The 14,725-nt window shown below is 35.9% G+C and overlaps 1 non-coding gene and 5 pseudogenes across 1 annotated transcript; 4 read left to right on the forward strand and 2 right to left on the reverse strand.

Moving 5' to 3' along the window:
- LOC120190581 overlaps positions 1-4,019 on the forward strand; it is a 28,391-nt pseudogene extending 24,372 nt beyond the window's left edge.
- A 98-nt stretch (positions 4,020-4,117) lies between these two features.
- On the forward strand, positions 4,118-6,698 carry LOC120190582 (annotated as a pseudogene).
- Positions 6,699-6,856: 158 nt separating this feature from the next.
- Positions 6,857-8,081, reverse strand: LOC120190583 (annotated as a pseudogene).
- Positions 8,082-9,886: 1,805 nt separating this feature from the next.
- On the forward strand, positions 9,887-9,967 carry TRNAL-AAG. The gene has a single exon. It is a non-coding gene; the product is annotated as a tRNA-Leu (tRNA).
- Positions 9,968-11,300: 1,333 nt separating this feature from the next.
- On the forward strand, positions 11,301-13,008 carry LOC120190348 (annotated as a pseudogene).
- Positions 13,009-13,468: 460 nt separating this feature from the next.
- On the reverse strand, positions 13,469-14,469 carry LOC120190349 (annotated as a pseudogene).
- Positions 14,470-14,725: the final 256 nt, after the last annotated feature.

Here is a 14,725-nt window from a genome sequence, read left to right on the forward strand (position 1 = left end):
GTCTGTACATGTGAGGCAGACTCTCCTCTATACCATCTGCCATGTGATGTGCTTTGCTGCCATTTCCTTTAACTCTAATTTCCTAAGTGAAACCAATAGCAGCTACACAATCCAAATCTCAAAATGGGATTAAATTAAGGTTTCTTAATAATTTTATTATCGAAGTTAAAAGAAAATTATACAGATTAACTGCAGAATAAAGAAAAGCTGTTGACTTGTGCTTTACTCCATCTTGACGTTCTCTATGTTTTCTCCCGTTGCTTCTCTTAAAGAAGAATCTTGGCCCCCCTCCTTAAAAAAAACACAGTTGGCTTAAACATAAGGTACTTAATTAATGTTTTAGGTCAAAATCTGTCAATGTGGATTGGTTGAGAATGGTCACCTTACTTGGCTTGCCCATGTGCACCGTCCCTTGTGCAATTTTATATAGTTTTAAAGAAATAAAATCTAATCACATTTTACTTCTGTCGTCTACAATATTTCATAAAAAATAGAGATCTAAGGTTAGCCGACAACATAACCCTAAGACATCGGGTCCTTGGTTTTGGTGGGTTCTAAGTTCAAACCCCATATTAGATGAACTAATATTGATGCTTTTCTTTCTGCTGCCAACGAAGTTGTTGTAGTTATTAGTGTTTGATTCATGGCCATATTTCCCCTCATATGGGTCCTCCCATTTACCTAATATTTGTAATTTCGTGTATTGTTGGTGCATGCATCACTCCTCACCTAAATTATTTAAAGTAGCAGTTAATGAAAAATTATATGCAACCCCATGCCTTTTTCCCTTCATAATTATTGCCTTAAAATTTAACATTTTCATCTGGTGGAAGTTAACCTAAAGCGAAGTTTGACGATCAATCATGTAATGTGATGACGAGTATGGCGAATTGGGTGATGAAATTGCAAGCAACTTGGGACCATCTTTTGAAAAAAACAAAACTACTTTATGTACTTGTGGAGGAGCACCGTCAGTGGGCCGTTTGTTTGTTTCCAAATTTCAAGGTGTTTTTCTTCTTCTGAAAGTATGAAGTTGTATTGTGTGCCGTTAGATCTCCGTTCCGTTTGCGTCGGCGCAAGCAACATGTTCAAACCTCAAAAGAAACATGCTCGTCCAGTTTTTCTAATGAATTGAAATATTTGTCCTCTTTAACAACCATTTTCACATCTTTGGCTTGGCTCACATGAAATCAGTTTAAAGTATTGCCCTCTTTTCTCACTCCTTGTGGTTAAAAACTCAAATCTCGAGTCTCATCGTGTCATCTCATAAGGCTTTATTAATCTTTGAGTTATTACTTATGTAACGAACTATAACATCATTAAATTAAACTCAATGTAGTTGTTAGCGTGGGTTTAGTCCAACTCTTTACCTTTTAAATGACCTACATGCTAAAGTCATACCACCATACACGTGGCTATTAATGCCCATCATACGTTTGGTTGTTGCTTTAATTAATTACCTAGGTGAAGCCCAGCTAGCAAATGAGCTATGTTGGCGTTAAATTTTACCATTAGATTTTTTTATATATATTTGTTAGTTATAATAAAAAGATTGTGTTGACTATAGATGATTTATCCTTTTAGTTTAGATGTAGAATTGTAGTTGATGATTACATAATGGGATTGTCTACGAAAATGTGGGTTAATATATTGCTAATATACGGTGTTACCGGATATATTATAATATATTTATAATATTTGGTTTAGCGCTATCGGAAATGTTGAGTAATAATAATGTAGTAGGTTAAAATCATAAAGAAATATTAAAAAAATTGATAACCGGTAAACTTAGCTTATCGGTTTGTATCGATACAAATGAAAAATGAATCGCTCCATAGCAATATTACAGGTACAAATATGACAAAACCGATCACAAAATGACAAAATCGGTAAAACGCTATCATATATATTGAAAGTGTAGATAATTTAATATAAGTATCGAAACTTTCTGAATTTAAAAGAGAAGAAGTTATAGCGCCTATAAAGTGTCGATACTTTAAAAAATATATCGATCTACAACAATATAACAGGTAAAAATATGATAAAACTGGTCTAAAAAAATGACAAAACTGGAAAAAGTTACCGGATATATTGAAAGTGTCGATAATTTAATATTAGTATCGACACTTTCTGAATTTAAAAGAGAAGAAGTTATAGCGCCTAAAAAGTGTCGGCACTTTATGAAAATGTATCGATCCTTACCAATATAACAGGTAAAAATATGATAAAACAGGTCTCAAAATAACAAAACCGGAAAAAATTACATGATATGTTAAAAGTGTCGATAATTTAATATAAGTATCGAAACTTTCTTAATTTAAAAGAGAAGAAGTTATAGCGCTTAAAAAATGTCGACATTTTATGAAAATGTATCGATCCAAAACAATAACAAGTAAAAATATGATAAAACCGGTCTCAAATGACAAACGGTAAATAGATACCGGATATATTGAAAGTGTCGATACTTTAATAAGTACGCGTAATAAATTATCGATACTTTCAAAGAAATAGGTAAATATCCTATCGAAAGTATCGACACTTGACATAAAAGTATCGACACTTATGTAGTTGTATCGATTAAATATAAATAACATATCCGGTGTAAATATAAAGGCATTGATATCCTCTAAAAATAGATAGAGTTTTTGAAATCGAAGCGTAATTGTTTTTGCATTTCAGAGGGCGTTTCTACGTGAAGTTTTGTTTGTTTGTTGCTGCAGTCGAATCGAAAGGTACGTTGTTGAAACCCTAGTTTTTTTATTATTATAGTAATGGGAAATAGGGTTTTTATGCCCGTGAAACTTTATAGACTTGCAAATAATTATATGATGAGCATATGGTATTCAATGTCGACTTTTCAGTGATTCAATAGAAAATATGGTGATTCATCTTTTTTACTTTAGCAAACAAACGTCATGAGAAAATGTCAGTTGATTGTTTTCTTCCCATGATTCCTAGTAAAAAAACCAAGAAGTTGCAGTGAGCTGCCTTAACATGTTGAAGATAAGGTTTACGCATCCAGTTTTAATTGCTTTTATGCATGTAGCAGATGAAGGTATCTGGAAATATCTCAATGATCTCCTGAAAATGTTTATTGCAGGGAAATCTACACCTCAATACAAATGGCTTGAAAAGGAGTTTCTGAAAGTGAACAGGACAGAAACTCCATGGTTCATTGTTCTTATGCATTGTCCTTTTTACAGCAGTTATGTACATCATTATATGGAGGGGGAGACATTGAGAGTAATGTACGAGCCATGGTTCGTGGAGTACAAGGTTGATGTTGTTTTTTCCGGACACGTCCATGCCTATGAAAGATCTGTAAGATTGGAACCTTTTTATCAATAATTTTACTAGTAAAAGTAACTTGGCAAGTTATTATAGTTACATAAAGGTCCTTTAGCCTTTAAACACTCAATGTTACTATCCATGATTCTATATCCATATTTGGTGCTCGCATTGCTTCGATTTTATCATTTACATTTCAGGAACGCATATCAAACATTGCGTATAGCATTGTTAATGGATTGTGCACTCCCATAAAGGATCCATCTGCTCCCGTGTACATAACCATTGGAGATAGAGGAAATCTGGAAGGATTAGTGACAGAGTATGCAATCTGGTGTTCAAGATTTGTCTCCTTGAATCAAAATTCTCTTTGTGACTATGATCACTTAGCAGTGTTGGTCTTAATTTGAACAGGATGATGGAGCCACAACCAACCTACTCTGCTTATCGTGAAGCCAGTTTCGGCCATGGAATATTGGATGTAAAGAACAGGACTCATGCCTATTTTGGCTGGCAACGAAATCAAGATGGTTACGCTGTGGAAACCGATTCCCTCTGGTTGAAGAATAGATACTGGAGCGTTTTAGAGTCGGAAGAATTATATGTAGCCAGCATATGATTTTATCCTGCATTGCTTTAGCTACTCAGCCTAATTATATCATTCAAGGTGTTTTTTTTATTGACTAAGGAGGGCTAAGCCCTTATATTATTACATCACAGTTCTTCACAGAACAAAGGTGTTCTTATTCATTGCAATAAATATAAGGTATTGAGAATATATGGCAAAAAAATGGGATAATCACTAACCAAGCAGGTGCTCACATGTCCAATGATTGTCTGCACATCGCTGCAGGAGGCCATAGTTGAACAGTCCATCAATTATTTCCTTGGTTACTTTTGCTTATTGCTATAATTATATCATGTTTCTACATTGAAATCAATAAACAATCATGTCTGGATATAAAATGCATCTGCATTGGGTTTATAGAGCATGCCTTGTTTTTAATGTACAGTAGACTAATGTGGTTTATATCATGAAACCACTTACGCAAATCTTTAATCATGGTTAAATTTGATCTCATAACCTAAACCTTGGAGAATGATAAAGAAAATAAAAATAGTTTCTTTCTTTCCTTGTTTTACTCTGATAATATAAGAATAGTCTTTAATTCTTACTTTTTGAGAAAAAATATTCCATCAAGAAACTAAAAATACCTACCATTACCAACCAGTAGAACACTTATGTTCTAGGTAATACATATGCACCAGAAACCAGGAATCAGATGACATGAGATTGTACTAAGATACCTTGCTGAAAGTCTTTGATCCTTCTATAGTTTATCTTCTATGCTGATATTGAGTGCATCTGAGTTCTACAATGGAGAATAACTGGAAGGAAAGAGTATTCTCCAGATATGCCCCTTGACTGTGATGTTTTTCTAGCTCCTTCTGGTTATAATGCACCTCAACAGGCATGCTTATTTCTTTTCTCTAAAACTTCTTCCAACAGTTTAATGGGTTATCTAAACCTTAAATATCTGGGTTCTGAATCCTGATAGGTCCATATAACACAAGGAGATACTGATGGTAGGGGACTGATCATTTCCTGGATAACTCCTGATGAACCTGGCTCCAGTTCAGTTCTCTACTGCTCTGAAAACAGTAAGCATAAGAATCGTGCTGAGGGGGTTTTTGTGAGATATAAGTTCTTCAATTACACTTCGGTTACATTCATCACTGCATCATCAAGAACTTGGAGGTACCCTTCTTCTCTTTCTGTTGTTAATCAGGTTTTTCATGTTTAATAAGCTTAATTATTTGATAAGCTTGGAATATGAATGTAGTTCAGTAACTATAGCTGTTCATACTTCTGCAGTATAACTCCAAATACATATATGAGATCGGAATAGGTAATACTATCAGATAATTCTGGTTTACGACTCCGCCAAAAATCGGCCCTGATGTTCCTTACACTTTTGGCCTGATAGGTACATCCATGTCATCGTCTTATTTTGTTATCGGTCGCCTCTGATTTGTCTGATTATATTATACGCTCTCTTCAAGCTCTTCTGTTTCATTCTTTTTTGTTCATCGTTTCATCGCCTAGTATTGCATGGTTTATTTTGATCTCAATCCTAATCGAGCACTATGGAACAGGGCATCTTGGTCAACCACATGATTCAAATGTTACACTCACCCATTATGAATCAAATCCAAAGAAATGGGAAACAGTCTTGTTTTTGGTGGATCTCTCATGCTCGAATGACTATCCATTTCATGACAATACTAGGTGGGATACATGGGGATGATTTTTAGAGAGAATGCTGCTTATCATCCCTGGATTTAGACTGCAGGGAATCATGAACTTGATTTTGCTCCTCAACTTGTATGTGGCTTAACTTCTTTTTTTTCTCTAACTGCAACTACACTATTCATCTTCCATCTTCGAGCTTTTATAAAAAATTTCAACCATTTGATTGTAATCTTCTTCCCTGCTGTTGCCTTTGCGCAAAAGCAAAATTTTACCAAAATATTGACTTGCTCGACATTGAATGTCCTTAACGATCAAATACTTTTGGTTTATATTACAGGATGAAACTACACCCTTTAAGCCATATATGCACAGATATTCTGTGCCATATGCATCCTCAATTTAAGCCATATATGCACAGAAATTCTGTGCCATATGCATCATCACATAGCACATCTCCTTTATGGTATTTGATCAAGTGGGCTTCGGTTTATATCATTGTTTTATCGTCATATTAAGCATATGGTAAGCACATCACCTATGAACGGAAATTATTACATGAATTAAATGTAAATCAAGCAAAATGATTGCAGTAAATAATATAATCCGAAATATGTGCAGAGTACATATTACTTTTGTATTGTAGAATTGGTTTTCTATTTTGATTTGAACTGGAAAATCCACTCAATACATGACTAAAAGATGAGCTAGCCAGTGAATAGAAGAGAGACCCCATGGTTGATTGTTCTTATGCATTCCTCAATTTATAGGAGTAATTCGCATCATTTCATGGAAGGAGAAATCATGAAAATGGTGTTTTAGTCATGGTTTGTCAAGTACAAAGTTGATTCTTTCTGGTTTCACAACAGATATTAGAACCCCTTTGGGAAATCTTTTGTAGATTCATTAATGGATCGTTCAACTTAGTAGTATTTAAATATTAACATGCCGATTTTAAGATCACCTTGAGCATAAGTTCTCAGTAAAAAAACAAGCATGTGAACACGAGTTTTGTCGTTTTGGAAAAAGAAAAACCAAAGAAATGTCTCTTTTCATTGTACTTGCCAGGAAAAAGAAGAAACGGAAGATGTACACGAAAAAGCTGCGGTTGCTGACAAGAGCAGCAAAGATTATCAATATTAAAGTGCGCAATCGCTGACATTTTCTTATCCAACACGGATTCTTGTTTTTGCTTCCATTGTAATTTTTATTGAAATTTTTTTAGCTGATTAAGTTGGCCCTTCAATTTATGAAGGAAACGAAGCAATAAGAAAGAAACAGTACCTATTATTGTTGTATAAACAATAACGCAACACTTTCTGTATATTTTCCACGTTCTAATTAACATTAGAAATTATTCTATGACAGGACATATGTTGCACGTGTTGTTTATATACAAACTTTATAAGCTTCGACATATAATCCGGCTAGAACAGTACGTGACACAGAAACATAAACTGGAAAAAGCAAAAGCAAATAAAGCCACGACAAAGCCAGAAAATCCTATGTGGTGTTCATGGCTGTTACTATAAGAGTATGGACTAGAGTGTAGAACTGCAGATGGTACGAAGGAAACAACATTTATAATTCTATATACACCCTTATATATGCACCCTATAACTATGACTTGTATATGCATAATGCACCCTATGTTACCATGTATGTGTTGTTTCACGTTTCCACGAATGGTAACATCTCGCTTTGGTTTACATGCACCATGGGGATTCCAAGACATCCCAGCCAGTTGCATCCACAAGGTTGCCAGCAAAACTGCCAGGATCATCCATCACTGGGAAATCTAATGAGATAGCAGCTTCAGCCCAAATCGATTCATCTAAAAAAGGCAAGTTCACGCTCATATTTCCCAGAACCTATCAATTCCATCTTCATTTTGCCCCAATTTTTCATTGCTCTCCACCAGGTTTTCTTGAGAATCAAGGTTCTTGTGGGGGAAAGACATGACCGAGTCGTTATTGTACACGGGTTGTACATCGTTGAATCTGATGATAATTGGAATATCTGATGAACCCGTACCTGGATTATTCAGGTTCTGAGGTTGACTCCCTATGGCAGGTACCTGAGTATTGGTTGAAGGTGGTGGATACCGGGGGCTGGGACACAATTCTGGCAAGTTGAGTTTGGCTTCGGTGCCGTAGAGTTTACGGGCGGCAGCATCATAAGCCATTGCAGCTTCACGAGAGGTATCGAAAGTTCCGAGCCAAAGACGAGCGCCACGGTTGGGTTCGCGGATTTCAGCCACCCATTTACCCCAAGTTCTCTGCCTGACACCTTTGTAAGTGCAGAGAGCATTCTCTGGACCTCCCTTCCCTCTCATGCACCCTTTTCTCGAGCTTGCTTGTGCAGGCTTCTTAATTTGTTTTCGCTCCCCAAACCCACCCTGAGTGATGTGACATTGTTCCAACAGAGAAACCAAAGGAAAGTAAAAAAGAAAAAAGAATGAGGAAAGTGATTGATAAGCACATTGTCTGAAAGGGGGGTGATGGTATTTATATGACAGTAAAGGGAGATAAGAGCTCCAATGGCGTTAATTAAGCTTGACCGAAACGTGTCTTAATATGGAATAGGGATGATAGTTGGCATGGAGACCTGTTTGCTCGTGTCGACAGCAAAGCTGACTGTCATTTCTCATGGACACACTTGGCCTTGACTCTTGTCTGCACACAAGATCAGGTGGCAAACAGGAAGGCAAAATTTAAAAAAGAAAATGAGAAGAGAAAAGAAAAGAAAAGGATGGATAATAGACTTAATAGTGCATCTAGCAATGGAAAACGGCGTGTTTAGATGATCGGTTGAAGATAAGAACAAAGGGAGCTGGGGGAACACATGACAAATAAGGAAAGGGGGATTTGCTACGTGGGGGCTCCCAAGTACATTTAAGTGGTGGGAGCTTTGGAATGGAAGTCAGCGTGAAACTGTGAAACCAGCTTCAACAATGGCATTCATGCATCCATCCAGTGGGGGCCATGTTACTCTTTAAACTTTTCCAATCAAGATACCTACGTACACTGAATCATTCCCGAGTCAATCAACTCAGGGTTCCAACTCGGTTGTCCCGATTCTACTTTATTGCCAATTCTCGTGTCTCTTTACCCTTTTGTCAGAAATTCCCGGGATAGAGTCACAGAGCTACAGTCTCTCTTTCACTTTTTCGGCGTCCTTAAACTTTCTTTAACGCTTCACCCTTGTCCCTTGCAGAAGAAAAAACTCCGTTTATTAATGCTTTAGAGGGGGTATTGATGGAATAGGATTTCTTTTAGCTGAATAAATCTTTTTTTTTTTGTAAAATTTAAATCAGTTCTTTGTGTTTGTAAAATTTACTAATTTAATTTTTAATCTTTAAAAAGAATTATCTTTAATTAAACAATTTATGTTACTCTTTATATCTACTAAATCAATAATTAATGATAAAAAAATAAAAAAAAATAAGATAAAATATAAAATTTTAGTTTTACAAATATAAACTAAAATAATTAAATTTCAAAAAATATAAGAACTCTAACGTATATATAATCATTAAATAATATTGAAGTATTATCCCAAAAACCAAGTTTTAAAATACGGGAAATGAGAAAATGTAAAAAGCGGGCATTGTTATACTTTATAGTACATATGTTTCCCAGCAAAGGAACAATTGCACTTTCCAATCATAGATGGTAAGATGTAAACTTTAGGCTTTTCTTTGACGTGGTTAATGAAGAGTTGCACTTTTTTATAGTTGGCGAACAAAAATTGATTTGATTTTAAAAAAATTGAATTGAATCAAACCATAATAACTTGATTTAAAAAAAAATTAAATTTAGGTCAAATTATAAAATATAACTCGAATAGCTCATTTTTAGTAATTAGTCGATTAGTTTTTAAGTTTGAGTCGAATCTTTCAACTCTATATGATATATGTATATCACATATGAAAAAAAATCTGAAGAAATATATATGTATTATATATAATTGTAGAAATCATTTAAATTAAATCAAAGAAGATCATAATATTATAAATATTTATAATTAAATTTAAATAGAAATTCGAACAACTCGACTCGACTATTTTTTAACATAAAATTAAATTTATAAAATAAAGCTTACCAATTCAAATATCTTAATATTTTTTTACTCGACTTAGTTAAATATTCACCCTAATTCAAATTAGGTTTCTTTAAAAAAGAAATGCGGACTTAATTTTAAGTAAAAGACATGGATTTTTTGGCAGGACCGGCTGTTAAGGTGATGCCATTGGAGATGTTTTGGACAGGCCATGTAAATCATTCTTGACCCAATTGTTCAAATATATTTTGTTTAATTTAAAAAAAATGAAACTAGGGTCAACAGGTTGAGATGGCCGAGTTGGTCTAAGGCGCCAGATTAAGGTTCTGGTCCGAAAGGGCGTGGGTTCAAATCCCACTCTCAACATTATTGTTTTTTTTATTTTTTTGAGTTAAGGAGTTTTATTTTTATAACTCGAATTTAATTTGAAAATTTTTTAGTCGAATTTATACAGTTTGAGTAGATTTTTTGAACTTTTTATTTAAATTTAATTGTAAATATTTATAATATTATGATACTATTTAATTTTAATTTAAATGATTTTTTTTAAACAATATACAATACATATATATTTCTTTATGTTTTTTTTATATGTGAGATACATATATCATACAAATTCAATGAACTCAACTCAAACTTGAAAATCAATCTACTAATTATTAAAAAATTTGAGTTATTCGAGTTATATTTTATAACTCAATTTGAACTTGAATTTTTCCTAGTTGAGTCGAGTTTATGAAATTACTATTTGAAATCAATTCAAATCGAAGAAATTGATTTTTTGAATCGAGTCGAGTTTTGCTCTAACCGTAACTCACGCCTTGAATATGCTGAACTGAGTTTGGGCCATGAGCAGATGAACTAAACAAGTCGGTTAAATCAAAGGAACAATTAAGTTTCTCAGAACACCACCCAGTCATCATCAGAAAATCGATCAGTTATGTAAGGACTAAACAGGCGTTACAACTAAATACAAGTTATTCATAATTATAAAAAATCTAAAGCGATTTGTTAGTAATGTAAATATTAAAATTTATCTTAACCTGGTGGTAGTTAAATACTAGTCCTATTAGTGCTAATTTTTATAATAATTCCTGTACAAAGTTCTACCAAAGCCAAAGATGGAGCCTTTGTAAAAGAAGGAAAGAAAAGGAGATAAAAGGTTTTGGTTTGTTGAGTATTACTATATTTATAGGCTCAGTTTATGGCCTGTGACTTGTGCCAATTTGATCCAATCACATATTTGAAATAAAATGAAAAATTTAAGAAGAAATCGACAAACCAAAGCATTGGAATTCTAATCTGATCTTAACAGGACAGTGGAATGATGATAGATGAGTCTGGTCGTTTCGGACAATTACCTACCCATTGCAACAAAAAAAACAACAACAAGGCACGTGTCTTCACTTCCTCTTTGGTTGGATACCCATTGTTTTAGGGAACTTGAGTCAGCCAAAACAACATAGACCACTTAGGAAACCCAAATCATCCTCCTTTTTCTCAAAACAAAAACAATGGAACCCCTTTCGTTTACTTTCTGTTATCTTTCCTTCTTTTCTTCGACCTTTCGTCCTCTGCCTCTCCTTACCATATCTCCCACCTCTTTGAATCTTGGGGCGATCAACATGGGAAAACTTACTCATCGGAGGAAGACAAATCTTACAGGCTTAAAGTCTTTGAAGATAACTATGCCTTTGTACTCAACACAATGACATGTCAAATTCTTCTTATTCTCTGGCTCTCAATGCCTTTGCGGATCTCACTCACCACGAGTTCAAGGCCTCCCGCTTGGGTCTCTCCGCTGACGCCACTGAATTCAGGCGGCCCAACCTTGGAGAGCCCGTTCTTGTTCGAGATATTCCGGCTTCAGTGGATTGGAGGAAGAAAGGCGCCGTGACCCAGGTCAAAGATCAAGGAAGCTGTGGTATGCAAATGCTTGCTATATACTCACTTATTTCAGATATTTTTTTTATGTTTGTGTTTTGTTATTAATTTGATAGATTCTTTGTGACAAACTCAGTTTTTCACTTTCTTTTTTGGGCGATTAACAAGAACCGATTTATTTGCCTATTTATGGCCAGAAAATTGAACATCTAATTTGTCTTAACAGAGTGCTGAATACTCCTGTGCCTTTATTCATACCAAAAACCTTCGTGATGAACACATTTGGGAACTTGGATATGCAACAATCCCTCTGGTCCCGAAAGATTCAAGTTTATTCATGGTTCTTTCTAGAATATTGTAGTTTCAATTTTAAGATTATTCATGGTTATTCCATCAGTAATACATGGAAATCTGTTGAGTCACAAACCGTAGATTAAACTTGTTTTTATGTAATTTAGATGGAGAAACATCTAAACAATGATTTTGTCTAGGTGCTTGTTGGTCATTTGCGGCAACTGGAGCCATGGAAGGTGTTAATAAAATTGTCACTGGATCTCTTGTTAGCCTCTCTGAACAAGAATTAGTTGATTGTGACAGAAAGTACAATACCGGCTGTGAAGGTGGGTTGATGGATTATGCATATAAATTTGTCATTGATAACCATGGAATAGACACCGAAGAAGACTACCCATATCAAGGTCGGGAAAAAACTTGCAACAAAGACAAAGTAATGGTTTTTCAATTCCTTAAATCTTTTACTTTTGTCCAAGAGTTTGGCTTTGTTCAATAACTTAAGTTTGATGTATACACGCTTTTCTTATTTATTACAGATGAAACGACGAGTGGTAACAATTGATGATTATGCTGATGTGCCTATGAACAATGAGAAGCAACTATTGCAAGCGGTTGCAACTCAACCTGTGAGTGTCGGTATATGTGGGAGCGAAAGAGCATTTCAATTGTACTCCAAGGTTGGTTTTAACTTGTAATAGTTATTTTGAAAAGTACACCTTTGTTGATATGGTATGATTGTGATTAACGAGTATTTATGGGACAGGGGATATTCACGGGTCCATGCTCAACTTCCTTGGATCATGCTGTGTTGATTGTAGGTTATGGTTCAGAAAATGGATTGGATTTTGGATAGTGAAAAACTCATGGGGTTCGAGGTGGGGAATGAATGGCTATATTCATATGATACGTAACAGTGGCAATTCTGAAGGGGTTTGTGGCATTAACATGTTGGCTTCGTATCCGATAAAGACTAGCCCAAATCCCCCTCCTCCACCTCCTCCAGGACCAACTAAGTGCGATTTCTTCACTTACTGTTCAACTGGGGAAACCTGTTGTTGCACACGTCGCCTGTTGGGAATATGCTTTTCGTGGAAGTGTTGTGAATTGGATTCAGCCGTGTGTTGCAAAGACAATCGTCACTGCTGCCCCCATGATTATCCAATCTGCGACACAACGAACAATCAGTGTTTCAAGGTCAGTATGACGTTTTTTTTATAGGATTTTCTAGTGTCAAGTGGTAATTGAACTAAGAATTCTCACCAGTCCGTCATATTTCAATGAATCGATGAACTTTTTCTAGTAAGATGATTTTGATTAGGTTTTAGACTTTTATTACTCCGTACTAATGGATATTCATGCTTGCAGCGAGTTGGAAATGCTACAATAATGCAATCATCCGAAAAGAATCAATCTTTTAGAAAGTTCAGCAGTTGGTGATCCTTTTGTGAAAACTTGGCTTTTACAGAATAAATTCAGAGTTGTATTTGCAGAACATTTTTCGTCGGATTTTGTAGAACATTTGCCCCTTCATAATGGTGGGAATTTCTAGTGGAACTTTAACCGATTTATGTAAACGCGAATGGTAGCAATAACAGGTGTTTGAATCCATGGATGTAAAATGCAGTTCTGTGGGGGGGAAAGGGAGAATTTTTAGGGGAAATCAACGCAGAGAAGAACAGCAGATGCCGAAAAAACAAGCAGAGATTCCAATCCATAATTTACAGTTCGTATATAACGAATTACGAATCCAAATATGTATATATTCACTGAAGTTTGAGCTTCAAATTTTTGATTAAATCCTCATCATGAAGAGGGAAACACATGTTTCACAGCAGAAGCGGCGGACAAGTAATTAAGGGTATTCCTTAAAGTTTCCTTCTCTTTTTAACCGGATCGCTGTATCTTCCAGCTCCAGTAAAGCCTGTTGCTCTCTGGGCGCTCCTTCGAATGTACTACCAACAAAAAACGAGAACGGAGTCGGAAATAGATTCCTCCTCAAATCCAGCGTTTCCTTCTCCTGTTTCCCTTTAAGTCGATTTGATAACCGAATCACGTCTTTCATGTAACTCTCCACTTCGTTGGCCAATCCGTCCAAATCTTCCGAGCCGGAAGGTCGGTCTTCGAGCCAATTGACTTCCGCAACGAGATACGGCTTCGTTCGGACGACGTTGGTGATACGGAACCGTTCCTGGCCTTTACATATGAGGAAGAAGCGGTCGTCGACGAGGCGTTCGTGTTTGACGATCTCGCCGACGCATCCGACGTCTGCGGTACCAGTGACGGAGTCGGAGTAAATGACGCCGAAGCGGAGGTCGGTGTGGAGGAGCGTGTGCATCGTAATGCGGTAACGGAACTCGAAGATCTGGAGAGGGAGGATGGCGCCGGGGAAGAGAACCAAAGGGAGAGGAAATATGGGGAGCTCTACCACGTCGTCTGATTTTGGGTGCTCGGTGTGGTGATTCTCGGGGAAAGAGGAAGCCGAGCAACGGAGAGTGTTGAGCCTGTGAAACCTGCGCGATTGAGAAAGAGAAGATGATTTCGAAAAGGGCTTGAAAATGGGGTATGGGTTGGCTGCGTGAGGGTTTATGGAAGGTTGGTGAGTGAGCGAAGAAGAGTGGGAAGGAATTAGCTGAGGGAGAGCCATTGAAGAAAAAGCAGAAAGTGTTTGAAGTTTCGCCTAAACGAAATTAAAAATAAAAGAGAATTAAACCGATATTAGCCCCATTTGTGGAAAAGAAGGATAGCTATTATCTTGGTTTATTAGTAATTTAGATGATTCATTTGATATTGAAATCTAGTAAATCTAAAGCTTAGGAAGAAAAAGAGATTGTGAAGAATTTGGTAAGGATTGTGAGTTATGATAAGGATTGGATATTCTTGCGGGGTAGAAAAAATTTGGGCATGAAAATGTGGAGTGAAGAAGCCCACGTGGGACTTAACTTTTCT

Source organism: Hibiscus syriacus, unplaced genomic scaffold (assembly GCF_006381635.1).
Source record: "Hibiscus syriacus cultivar Baekdansim isolate YM2019G1 unplaced genomic scaffold, ASM638163v2 tig00116962_pilon, whole genome shotgun sequence".
Taxonomy (NCBI): Eukaryota; Viridiplantae; Streptophyta; class Magnoliopsida; order Malvales; family Malvaceae; genus Hibiscus; species Hibiscus syriacus.